The sequence below is a fragment of the Bombina bombina genome, chromosome 5 (assembly GCF_027579735.1).
Source record: "Bombina bombina isolate aBomBom1 chromosome 5, aBomBom1.pri, whole genome shotgun sequence".
Classification (NCBI taxonomy): domain Eukaryota; kingdom Metazoa; phylum Chordata; class Amphibia; order Anura; family Bombinatoridae; genus Bombina; species Bombina bombina.
This window is the reverse complement of record NC_069503.1, coordinates 861,361,367-861,374,224: the sequence shown is the minus strand read 5'-3', so window position 1 is coordinate 861,374,224 and position 12,858 is coordinate 861,361,367. Positions and strand designations below refer to the sequence as shown.

The following is a 12,858-nucleotide window of genomic DNA, read 5'->3' as shown; positions in this document are numbered from 1 at the left end:
CTTACAAAATAGTACAAAACTTTCATTGCAGGATCTTTATATAATAAATTGAAAAACGTTTTCTCTGTGTTTTAGAAAAATGTGATCTACACAGATGAACTAGATGATGATGTTCAACACCATAAACAGTGACTTGTTGAAAATTCAAGTTTATGTGAAATTATTTTAGTATGATACAGAAATACAGGATAGAGTTAAATCTAATAATTCAGATATACTCTATCTGAATTATTTCCTTTCATGATTCAGATTGAATAAACAATTTAAAACAATTTTCCTCTTAACTTCTATTATCAAATTTGCTTTTTCTTGGTATCCTTTATTGCAGGAGCAGCAATGTATTACTGGAAGTCCGTTAAATACATTAGCAGCTAGCTCCCCCCAGTATTGCAGTATTATTTTCAGGATATCATATGAAAGTAGAAAATTAGATAATAGAAGTAAAATGGAATGTTTTTGAAATTTCTTGTTGTATCTGTATCAGGAAAGAAAAAAATTGGATTTGATCTCCTGTTAAATATTTACCCAAAATTAGCTTAATGTTGTTGATTCTTCAAGCTCTACATGTAACATTTTATTTAATTTATTATTTTGCTATTTTTGTTATTTTATTTTTTGATATTTAGCTTAATTATTTGATGTTAATGCTTTTCATTTATTTTAATAAATGTGGATAACAAACTCATGGCATTGGGGTAGCGGGAGAGACCGAGGATGAGCTGAGCAAGAGTAGGCCGCAGACATGGAGTGGTTTATGGGAAAATCTAAGGCAAAGCCAAATGGGAAGTATCCAGTTTCTGAAGAGAAGAAACTGTACTTAGAGCCAGAATACACACGTGCCCGGGTCACAGACTTTGAGTTCAAGGAGCTGGTGGCTTTACCACAGGAGATTGACCTCAATGAGTGACTGGCTAGTAAGATTACCACATTTTTCAACCACATTAACCTTCAGTACAGCACCATCTCAGAGTTCTGCACAGGAGAAACCTGCCAGACAATGGCTGCATGCAATACACAGTACTATTGTTATGAGCGAGAAAATAAAATAAAGTGCACAGCCTCCCAGTATGAGTATGAGCTCTGTACAGAAGTTAGTGACTGACGAAGTTGGTGACTGACGAAGATGTCTTCCTAAACAAATATGGAAAATAATTTCCCAGCTCATTTAATTCTTTGGTCAAAAAGATCAGTCGATACCTTTTTCACGTCATGGCTCACATCTACTCGGCACACTTCAAGGAGACTGCAATTCTAGAATTGCAAGGACACATAAATACACTCTTTATCCACTTCTTCTTTTGTGTGCGGTAATTCAACCTACTGGATCCTAAGGAAACTGGATAACCTATCTGAAATTCTCTTTTCTGAAGAGAGCCGGGAAGCTGCAGGGGCTACAGGAGAAGCACAGAACCACATGAAGGAGAGATGAATCTCCCCCAATATTTTGCTTTCTCTCCTTACGCAGCCCCCTTCCAGCGTGCTCACCCCTTACGGCAATCTGACTTACCTCTCGGTTCACAGCACTGAGGAGAAGCGGATGTAGGTGCTACTCTGCCTGTTATACCCCACAGGAAGGGGAAGCAAACCTCGCTCTTATCTTTATCAGGAAGTTGCACCGAATAGCACCTTATTTTTATTTTGTGGTTTGGAATTTTTTTGAAGTTAACATGTTTTTTTACTTTGTTGTTATTTTTTTTCTCCTTTTCTTTTCAGTTTCCTTCTCTTATGGGTGGTACTGTCATTGTTTTTGGGGGGGATTTATCTTTTTATTTTTTTATTTTTTATTTTTTTTATTTTTTTATTGAGGATATAATAAATACAGGGCAAAATTGCATAAATAAATAAAGTACAGAGATCCATGACTTGGGCGCACCAAGGCCAGAATTAACAGCAGAAAAGTAGAACAATTGTATATAGTACTGTGTCATAGATACATGTTAAGCCTTGCCCGAATATACAATTAGGAGATAAACCTCAGTTTTTCTTAAACATTATATCCTCTTAAAACTTTGGTGGACTGCAGTGTGGTAGGTATTCCCCTAATGATGAGTAGAGGCCTCTCTTGGACCTCTGAAAGAGACCTTTGTACAACAGGGAACTACAAGAGGATACTGGAAAATAACATATGACAAAAGGGCCACTCTTGGACCCAAAATAATACAACATAACAGCCTGTAACAACAACAAAAAGATAAATTAAAATGGTGATATGTCTACTGTGAGTAAGTATTGCAATGAACTTCCCATATGGCAGCATTAATATGAATTGGAGTTAGGATTACAGGGGACTGATATAGAAGAAGGCTAATGACATTAGGGGTGGATAAGAGAATACCTTTAGGGTATCCCTCCTGGCATGCATACCTGATATATAAAATTTCCATCATTAGTGACTATCGGCCGTGATAACATTAGCACAGGAAGCAATATAGGTAGCAATGGATAAGTATATGTGAGAGGGCAGGAGGACCATCATCAAATGGGCATTGGGCAATAACAGTTGTGGCATGTATAGTGCGAATAGGCAGGAGTGCAGCATAATAAACCAAACATGGGTACTGAAGGTGGCCGGCAAGTAATAGTTATACAATTTAAGGTCAATAATCCCACAGTCATATATAGAAAAGGGTAAAAGATAAACAACATATAAACAGGGGGATCTAGATTATATACTACAGGAGCTAACTTATAGAGTCAATAAACCCTAATATATTTGGGGATAAATAAATATGGGAATGTCCATGTTTATAAGAGTACAAGATATTAGTCCTCAAACTTCAGGCTTGCTAGCCGTCATTGCAAGGTAAAAGCACCACCGCCATAGCAAACATAGGGTGTCTCACAGTATGAAAATCCCAAATAAAGGGAAAGATATAGTAGGCTGATCCAATATCTCAAATTATTTCATCCGATGCCCTGTCTATTGGTAAAACAGGACTGTTTGCTAACCCCTTTCTGACAATACCACTTAAAGCCTGACCATCGCTTCTGGGGAGCGCAGCCATTGCAACTCCCAGCCTCGCCTGACTTGAGATTCCCTGACAGCGTACCATGAGATAGAGACTGGCCCAAGTGTGATCCGCCTTCTCCCCTAGCATTTGGGGCCGGTGTTTTCTGTCGCCTCTGCAATATAGTGAGATGCAGATGATTTTTTCCCTCTGGTAAGGATGCTTGTTTTAGTGTGTCCGGTGCGGTAGTAAGAGTAGTATTCTGCTGATGCTTGTCAGGAATCGCCCATTGATTATCAGGCTCCCATGATGTTTTAGTTGTGATTAATGCAGCATCTTGTTGGGTCTCGCAAACGATCTCCCACCAATTCTCCTGCTCCCATTCTGTGTTCATTTCGTTAGATGGTGTTTCAGATCCAGTTTCCAATGAGCTCTGCTGTGGAGCTGGAGGCTTATCTTTTTCTTCATATAATATAGAGGTCGCGCCAAAGCAGTTGTCAAACAGCAGTTGAAGATTTTGAAAGTGTTCTTCGAATAGGTGCAACAATGCTGTCCCCAGTTTCTTCTGTTCGTCCATTATGAGTGTTACAGGTAGGCTTAGCTATGTCCAGAGTAAAGCACTCTGGTTTGTTAACCCAGTGACCTGGGGGGGGGGTAAATACACGGTAGCTTTAACAATGCAGGCTACTAGACTTGTAGGGAAGGCCTCACGACCTCGTGTCTAGACGCTGTGGAGTTAGCTGAGGAACATAGGCGGGTCCGCTGAAAGTAAGACAGTCCTGGAATCCCCTCAAGCTGACTTGAGTGGATTTGCTTAGAATGACCAAATAATGAGTTAAACATGAATCTCAACTTCTCAAAATGTTAATAAGGTCCAGGAGCTCTCTACAAACGCGTCCTGCCGCAAAAGCTGTAGGCTCCGCCCCCTATCTTTTTATTTTGCTGTGGCTTTGGAGGGGAATTGGATTCACCGGAGTGATGTGGAAAGGATGTAACAGTTGAGAAGAGACCAGCTCCTGTTACCTTCTGTAGTCTGGGCAGGATTAAGCCACCTCCTGTCCCCACCACCCATGAACAAAACTTCTTTCCCTCCCTCTTCCTGAGGGGGGTGCAGGGCGCTCACCCTGTGTTGGGGTGGAAGGATTTTGTTGGCTTCTTTTAGTTTTACTGTTAAATAATGATGATAATATTAATAATAAAACAGATTCTATCAACAAACTCATGACTTTAAAGTGAATTAAATTTTAAAGGGACAGAAACAAATTGATTCAGAAAGAACATCCAATTATAAACAACTTTCCTATGTAATTCTATTACCTAATTTGCTTTGTTCTCTTAGTTGTTAAAAAAACATTTAGGTATATTACAAGTTGTGCGTTCATCTTTTAATGCTTAAAATTTTTTTAATTTTAGCATTAAAACAGCACCGCAAGCCTTTTAGCCTGTAACACAACGTCAGTCCCGCACATGTAAAAATGATGTTTTTTCATGGGACTTCCATAGCACAGTCATTACAAGTTTTGCGTTCTGGCTAAAAAGCTTGCGTTACACTCTATAACAACAAGATCTGTACCGCCATCTGAGAGCAGTAGTTTTGAGTTTAATGAAACAAAACCGTTACATAAAACTCATAACTAAAGTGTTAAAAAGTACACTACCACCCATAAACTATATATTAACCCCTAAACTGAGGCATTACAAACAATATTTTAAAGTTATTAACCCCTAATCTGCCACTCCCGACATCGCCGCCACTAATAAAATGTATTAACCCCTATTCCTCCGCTCCCCGACATTGACACCACTATAATAAAGTTATTAACCCCTAAACCGCCACCCTCCCGCATCACAAACACTATTTAAATATTATTAACCCCTAATCGAACATCCACTCACATCTCCCCTGCTATACTAAAGTTATTAAGCCCTACACCGCCGCCACTATCATAAACCTATTAACCCCTAAACCGCAAGCCCCCCACATCGCAATAAACTAATTTAAACTAGTAACCCCTAAACCTAACGCCCCCTAAATTATATTAAAATTACAATTTCCCTATCTTAAATTAAATTAAAACTTACCTGTCAAATTAAAAAAACTAAGTTTAAACTAACAGTTAAACTAATATAACTATTTAACTAATATTAAACTAACTACCAATTAAATAAAACTAAAAACACTAAATTACGAAAAATAAAAAACGGAATTATAAAAAACAAAACAAAAAAAAAAACTAATCTAATAGCCGTATCAAAATAAATAAGCGCACCCAAAATAAAATAAATAAAACCTAGCCTACAATAAACAACTAATAGTCATTAAAATGGCCTTTTGTAGGGCATTGCCCTAAGTTAAACAGCTCTTTTAGCTGTAAAAAAAATTCAAAGACCCCCCAACAGTAAAACACACCACCCAACCAACCCCCCAACCAACCCCCCAAATAAAAAAACCTAACTCTAACAAAAACCTAAGCTACCCATTGCCTTGAAAAGGGCATTTGTATGGGCTTTGCCATTAAAAGGGAATTTAGCTCTTTTACGAAAAGCCCAAACCCTAAACTAAAAAAGAAACCACCCAAAAAAGTTTAAAAAATCCTAACACTAACCCCCGAAGTTCCCCTTACAGGTGTTGAAGTCCTGCTTGAAGTATCTTGATCCCGGTGCCTCCATCTTCATCCAGACGGCTCCATCTTCATCCAGGCGGCAGGTGGCTCCATCTTCATCCAGGCGGCTCCATCTTCATCCAGGCGGCAGGCGGCTTTATCTTAATCCAGACGGCATCTTCAATCTTCATCCCGGCGGCGTCTTCTATCTTCATCCCGGTGGTGTGGAGCGGGTCCATCCTGAAGACATCCGGTGCGGACCATCCTCTTCATATGGCCGCCGCCATGCACTGAATCTTCAATGCAAGGTACGCGATTCAAAATAGCGTTACTTGCATTCCTATTGGCTGATTTGGTTTTGGAAATTCAAATCAGACAATAGGATGAGAGATACTGAAATCCTATTGGCTGTTCAAATCAGCCAATAGGATGAGAGCTACTGAAATTCTATTGTCTTCAGGATAGACCTGCTCCACGCCGCCGGGATGAAGATAGAAGACGCTGCCGGGATGAAGATAGAAGATGCCGCCTGGATGAAGATGGAGCCGTCTGCCATCTGGATGAAGATGGAGCCGTCTGCCATCTGGATGAAGATGGAGCCACCGGGATGAAGATCCTTCAAGCAGGACTTCAACAACAGTAAGTGGATCTTTGGGGGTTAGTGTTAGGATTTTTTAAACTTTTTTTTTCTTTAGGGTTCGGGCTTTTTGTAAAAGAGCTAAATGCCTTTTTCAGGGCAAAGCCCATACAAATGCCCTTTTCAGGGCAATGGTTAGCTTAGGTTTTTTTAGATAGTATTTTTTATTTTGGGGGGGTGGAGGTTTGTAATGTTAGTGGGACTTTGTATTTTTTTTTCAGGTAAAAGAGCTGTTTAACTTAAGCCCTTTTAAGGGCTATTGGTAGTTTATTATAGATTAGGTTTTTTATTTTGGGGTGGATTTTTTTTAAATGGGTATTAGAATAGGAATCATTTTTATTATTTTTGATAATTCATTTGTTATTTTGTGTAATGTTTTTTTTTCATTTTGGGGTGGGTTTTTATTTTTAGTTTAGGGGTTGGGCATTTCATAAAAGAGCTGAATGCCCTTTTAAGAGTGATGCCCAAACAAATGCCATTTTCAGGGCAATGGGTAGATTAGGTAGTACTTTATTTTTATTTTGTGGGTTTGGGGGGTTGAATAATTCTATCAGCCAATTAGAATTAAGGTTAAAAAAATCCTATTGGCTGATGCAATCAGCCAATAGGATTGAGCTTGTATTTTATTGGCTGATTGGAACAGCCAATTGAATGCGAGCTCAATCCTATTGGCTGATTGCATCAGCCAATAGGATTTTTTCAACCTTAATTCCATACACCATAGTCACAAATAGCATATACTTCCAAAAAAACACACTCTTACATACTGTATATATCCCAGTGTCTTTAGAGTGATGTCCCCAATGCAGCGTTAATCCTTTTAGCTGAAAATCTCTGCGATTTGTAATCAGCAGTTTGTGTGAGCAGTCTTTAGGTCATCACTCTTTTTCTCTGCATTCTCTTGACAAAGTTCCCATGTTGGGGAACGAAATGGCCCTCGGGACGCAAAACACACCTACAGGTGTACGTAAGTTACCTGCAGCAGGTGCTGACCTAAAGACTGCTCACACAAACTGCTGATTACAAATCGCAGAGATTTCCAGCTAAAAGGATTCACGCTGCATTGGGGACGGCTCGCTCAGAGACCACTATTTAACAGCTGATCCAGGTGGATTAAAAGGTGGATTGGGAGTAAAAAGGTCACAGTGAGAATTCACGGTATTCGCCTGATGTAAAGACACAGTTTTAAAGCTTAATTGATTTTATTTATGGTACGCTCAATACCTATTGTTTTAATGTTTTACTATTGTTATTAAAGCTTCTCACTTGAGTCCAGTTGCGCTTCTCCATTTATGTTTTTCAATGATCTACTAAGAGCTAGCTGGTGATTAGTGGCTGTGCATGTATGCCTCTTGTCAGTAGCTCATCTGATGGTCTCAGCTAGCTCCCAGTAGTGCATTGCTGCTACTTCAACAAAGAATACCAAGAGAATGAAGTAAATCTGATATAAAAAATAAATTTGAAAGTTGTTTAAAACTGTATGATCTATCTGAACCATAAAAGAAAATTAGGTTTTATATCTCTTTGATTGTGTAGACCTCAAAGCACAGATCTTTTTAAGGTATGTTTTTCTAGTTCAGCTGTAAACAAACAACAAAATAAACACAATTTTAACTCAAACTGTTGAAAAGTGTTTTAAATGTATATTATTTAAAGTTACTTTCTGTACAGCTTGGTGATTTCCTTTCATTTTACAATATTACATTAAAAATGAATTGTTATTGCATTAAACCTTAGGGAATTGTTTAATTATAAATTCTAATTGGAAACCTCTTCAACAGTCTTCAGTTTAAAACAAAAAAAGCATAATGAATTAATATCAGAATGTGAGATTATATTATATTGAAGTTCTTTTAATGGTACAGTAATTTGCTGAATTATGAAAGCTTGCATTGTAATATTCTAAAATAATTAAGGCTGGGACATTATATTTCTGTAATATATTGCTACTGGATACTAATAGAATATTCTTTATTCTGTTTTACTTTTCATGTTGCTTTCAGTAAGAATAGGATCATTACTATGTGAGCCAGTATACAGAGGTACTATGTAGGAATATTTTGCATGCTATAATAAGGTTAAGATGAATACATTAGCTCCACGCATGCCATTACTTATTAAAGCTCAGAAGCATTTTTATAATACAAAAAATAATTGCAAATTTAGTACCTATTACTTTTTGTCAATTCAATCAAATAAATGTAAAAAGTAACATTATACCTTACCAGCCCTGAAAAGGGCCATTTGCGGGGCATGCCCCAAATAATTCAGCTCTTTTGCCTGTAAATAAAAACATACAATACCCTCCCCCCAACATTACAACCCACCACCCACATACCCCTAATCTAACCCAAACCCCCCTTAAATAAACCTAACACTAAGCCCCTGAAGATCTTCCTACCTTATCTTCACCATGCCAGGTTCACCGATCGCTCCAGGCTCCGAAATCTTCATCCAAGCCCAAGCGGGGGCTGGCGATCCATAATCCGGCTGAAATCTTCTATCAAGCGGCGGCTGAAGAGGTCCAGAACAGGCTCCAAAGTCTTCATCCTATCCGGGAAGAAGAGGAGATCCGGACCGGCAACCATCTTGATCCAAGCGGCATCTTCTATCTTCATCCAATGACGAACGGCTCCATCTTGAAGACCTTCAGCGCGGATCCATCTTCTTCTTCCAACGTCCAACTGAAGAATGAAGGTTCCTTTAAGGGACGTCATCCAAGATGGCGTCCCTTGAATTCCGATTGGCTGATAGGATTCTATCAGCCAATCGGAATTAAGGTAGGAAAATCCGATTGGCTGATCCAATCAGCCAATCAGATTGAGCTTGCATTCTATTGGCTGATCGGATTCTATTGGATCAGCCAATCGGATTGAACTTGATTCTGATTGGCTGATTCCATCAGCCAATCAGAATTTTCCTACCTTAATTCCGATTGGCTGATAGAATCCTATCAGCCAATCGGAATTCGAGGGACGCCATCTTGGATGACGTCCCTTAAAGGAACCTTCATTCTTCAGTTGGACATCGGAAGAAGAAGATGGATCCGCGCTGAAGGTCTTCAAGATGGAGCCGTTCGTCATCGGATGAAGATAGAATATGCCGCTTGGATCAAGATGGTTGCCGGTCCGGATCTCCTCTTCTTCCCGGATAGGATGAAGACTTTGGAGCCTGTTCTGGACCTCTTCATCCGCCGCTTGATAGAAGATTTCAGCTGGATTGTGGACCGCCAGCCCCCGCTTGGGCTTGGATGAAGATTTCGGAGCCTGGAGCGATCGGTGAACCTGGCATGGTGAAGATAAGGTAGGAAGATCTTCAGGGGCTTAGTGTTAGGTTTATTTAAGGGGGGTTTGGGTTATATTAGTAGTATGTGGGTGGTGGGTTGTAATGTTGGGGGGGGTATTGTATGTTTTTATTTACAGGCAAAAGAGCTGAATTATTTGGGGCATGCCCCGCAAATGGCCCTTTTCAGGGCTGGTAAGGTAAAAGAGCTTTGAACTTTTTTAATTTAGAATAGGGTAGGGCATTTTTTTATTTTGGGGGTCTTTGTTATTTTATTAGGGGGCTTAGAGTAGGTGTAATTAGTTTAAAATTGTTGTAATATTTTTCTAATGTTTGTAAATATTTTTTTATTTTTTGTAACTTAGTTCTTTTTTATTTTTTGTACTTTAGTTAGTTTATTTAATTGTAGTTATTTGTAGGTATTGTATTTAATTAATTTATTGATAGTGTAGTGTTAGGTTTAATTGTAGATAACTAGGTATTTTATTTAATTAATTTATTGATAGTGTAGTGTTAGGTTTAATTGTAACTTAGGTTAGGATTTATTTTACAGGTAATTTTGTAATTATTTTAACTAGGTAACTATTAAATAGTTATTAACTATTTAATAGCTATTGTACCTGGTTAAAATAAATACAAAGTTGCCTGTAAAATAAATATTAATCCTAAAATAGCTACAATATAATTATAATTTATATTGTAGCTATATTAGGGTTTATTTTACAGGTAAGTATTTAGCTTTAAATAGGAATAATTTGTTTAATAAGAGTTAATTTATTTCGTTAGATAAAAATTATATTTAACTTAGGGGGGTGTTAGGGTTAGGGTTAGACTTAGCTTTAGGGGTTAAAACATTTATTAGAATAGCGGTGAGCTCCGGTCGGCAGATTAGGGGTTAATGTTTGAAGTTCGGTGTCGGCGATGTTAGGGAGGGCAGATTAGGGGTTAATACTATTTATTATAGGGTTATTGAGGCGGGAGTGAGGCGGATTAGGGGTTAATTGTTGTAGGTAGGTGGAGGCGACGTTGTGGGGGGCAGATTAGGGGTTAAAAAATATAATATAGGGGTCGGCGGTGTTAGGGGCAGCAGATTAGGGGTACATAGGTATAATGTAGGTAGCGGCGGTGTACGGAGCGGCAGATTAGGGGTTAATAATAATATGCAGGGGTCAGCGATAGCGGGGGCGGCAGATTAGGGGTTAATAAGTGTAAGGTTAGGGGTGTTTAGACTCGGGGTACATGTTAGAGTGTTAGGTGCAGACTTAGGAAATGTTTCCCCATAGAAAACAATGTAGCTGCGTTAGGAGCTGAACGCTGCTTTTTTTTTTCAGCTCAAACAGCCCCATTGTTTTCTATGGGGGAATCGTGCACGAGCACGTTTTTGAAGCTGGCCGTGTCCGTAAGCACCGCTGGTATCGAGAGTTGCAGTGGCGTTAAATATGCTCTACGCTCCCTTTTTTGGAGCCTAACGCAGCCATTCTGTGAACTATAAATACCAGCGGTATTTAAAAGGTGCGGGGAAAAAAAAGCACTCGTAGCTAATGCACCCCTTTGGCCGCAGAACTCTAAATCTAGCCGAGTACTTGCTCAGAGAGCCTAAGGTGCATGTGCTATCTGGTAATGATTCTATTTGAATTGCTGGCATGATACAAGCCCCACTTGCACTCTGAGCACCTGCAGTATTTAAAATATCTAGCTATGCTTCACATACACATGCAGAGAAAAAATGTTAACACTATAACAGTGATAACTTTAACTAGTAGCATTTTTCCCAATACAGGTGTATTGTAAACATGTTTTTATTCAAAGATGTATTTAAATTTTGACCGGAATGTCCCTTTAAAGGGACAATGCACAGTAGAGGATAATAGTTCCAACAGCACCAACAAGAACACCCCTTAAGGGCCAATTACAAGCGGCACACAAAATATTTTTTCCGCTCATATGCTAACACTGCTAAATGTAAACTTTTTAAGTGGGCAGTTTTGAGCAATGTAAGGTAACTTTAGAACTTCGGATACTGCAACCCTGATAACATCTTTTCCCCAAAGACTTCAATGGAGCATGCTCACACACACTAATCCAACATCATGTTAGGCCAACTGTGCTAAACCCAAAGGGAGTTATGAATATTTCACATTCCAATGTTCTTCATATAGAAGAAAACGTGAGTGGGGATTATATATATATATATATATATATATATATATATATATATATATATATTAATCCAAGACAAGTAGGAGATTTGCACTCACAACCCTACAGACGTCTTCCAGGGTGTCAGGAAAATTAGATACAATCCAAAAAGAGTAGAATCCGCACTCAATGGACCTCTGAGGAAGGGGCCGCTGTGCTCCGAAATGTGCGGATTCTACTCTTTTTGGAATATATATATATATATATATATATATATATATATATATATAAAGTCCATAGGTTTAGCACTCTCGATAATCCCAATTCTTGCCGGGGTGCATGGCAAACAAATCAACAACTTCCAAAGCATGGAAAGCACTCTCCGGTTTTAAAGTAAATAAATTCCTTTTATTTTCAAAAGTGACGTTTTGGGGTTTCACCCCCGTCCTCAGACCATTACAAACATGTTAAAACTTATATTGTACTTACATAGCCTACTAACCATCTAAGTGACCCTATCACCTCCATTAACCACATGTGAATCATTACCGCCTGCTGGTTGCTTGACGCAGTACATGCATCACCAATGAGCGCCGCCCATTGCCTAGCAACCTGCCCTAACAAAACTATCTCTGTGCATACACATACACTCGGACTATGACAGTGACACTAAAACTACATTACTTTATGGTAACTAGGTTACAGCGAGTAAGATATTATATAGCTAACATATAAAACCATACGATAGAAGATATAGCTCCAAGGGATTTTAACCCATAATTGCTTGCAGCATATAAATCCAACAACATATAGATCTCCCTAGTAAAATATTACACTAACTGAGATGGTTATCATGGGAAAATATATTTATGTTTTAGGGGAATTTGTTGAACGACAGTCAGTAATTGCATATGTAAGCTAGCCTTTTTTCAGCCATTTATACAAATTTACACAAATATATACAAATGTACTCAAATTTATGCACACTTCGTCATATCAATCAAGTCACAGTTTACAAGGAGACCGGAATATTATCAGAGCACTATAGGGGAGTCCCTATAAAAAGCAATGCCATTCAATTTTAGTGTTAAGTCTTTTAGGGTTTAAGGTCTCAAACTCATATGTCCATCTGGCCTCTCTTTGCATGAGAATTTTGTTGCTATCACCCCCCCTCCACAATGGGGGGACGTAGTATATTACTGTGTATCTCAGGTCTGCTACATTATGTCCACACTGTAAAAAGTGATGG

General features: G+C 38.6%; 1 pseudogene; it reads left to right on the top strand.

Annotated features, from left to right (window-relative positions):
• The first annotated feature begins 699 nt into the window (after positions 1-699).
• On the top strand, positions 700-1,429 carry LOC128659533 (MOB kinase activator 2-like; annotated as a pseudogene).
• The last annotated feature ends 11,429 nt before the right edge of the window (positions 1,430-12,858 follow it).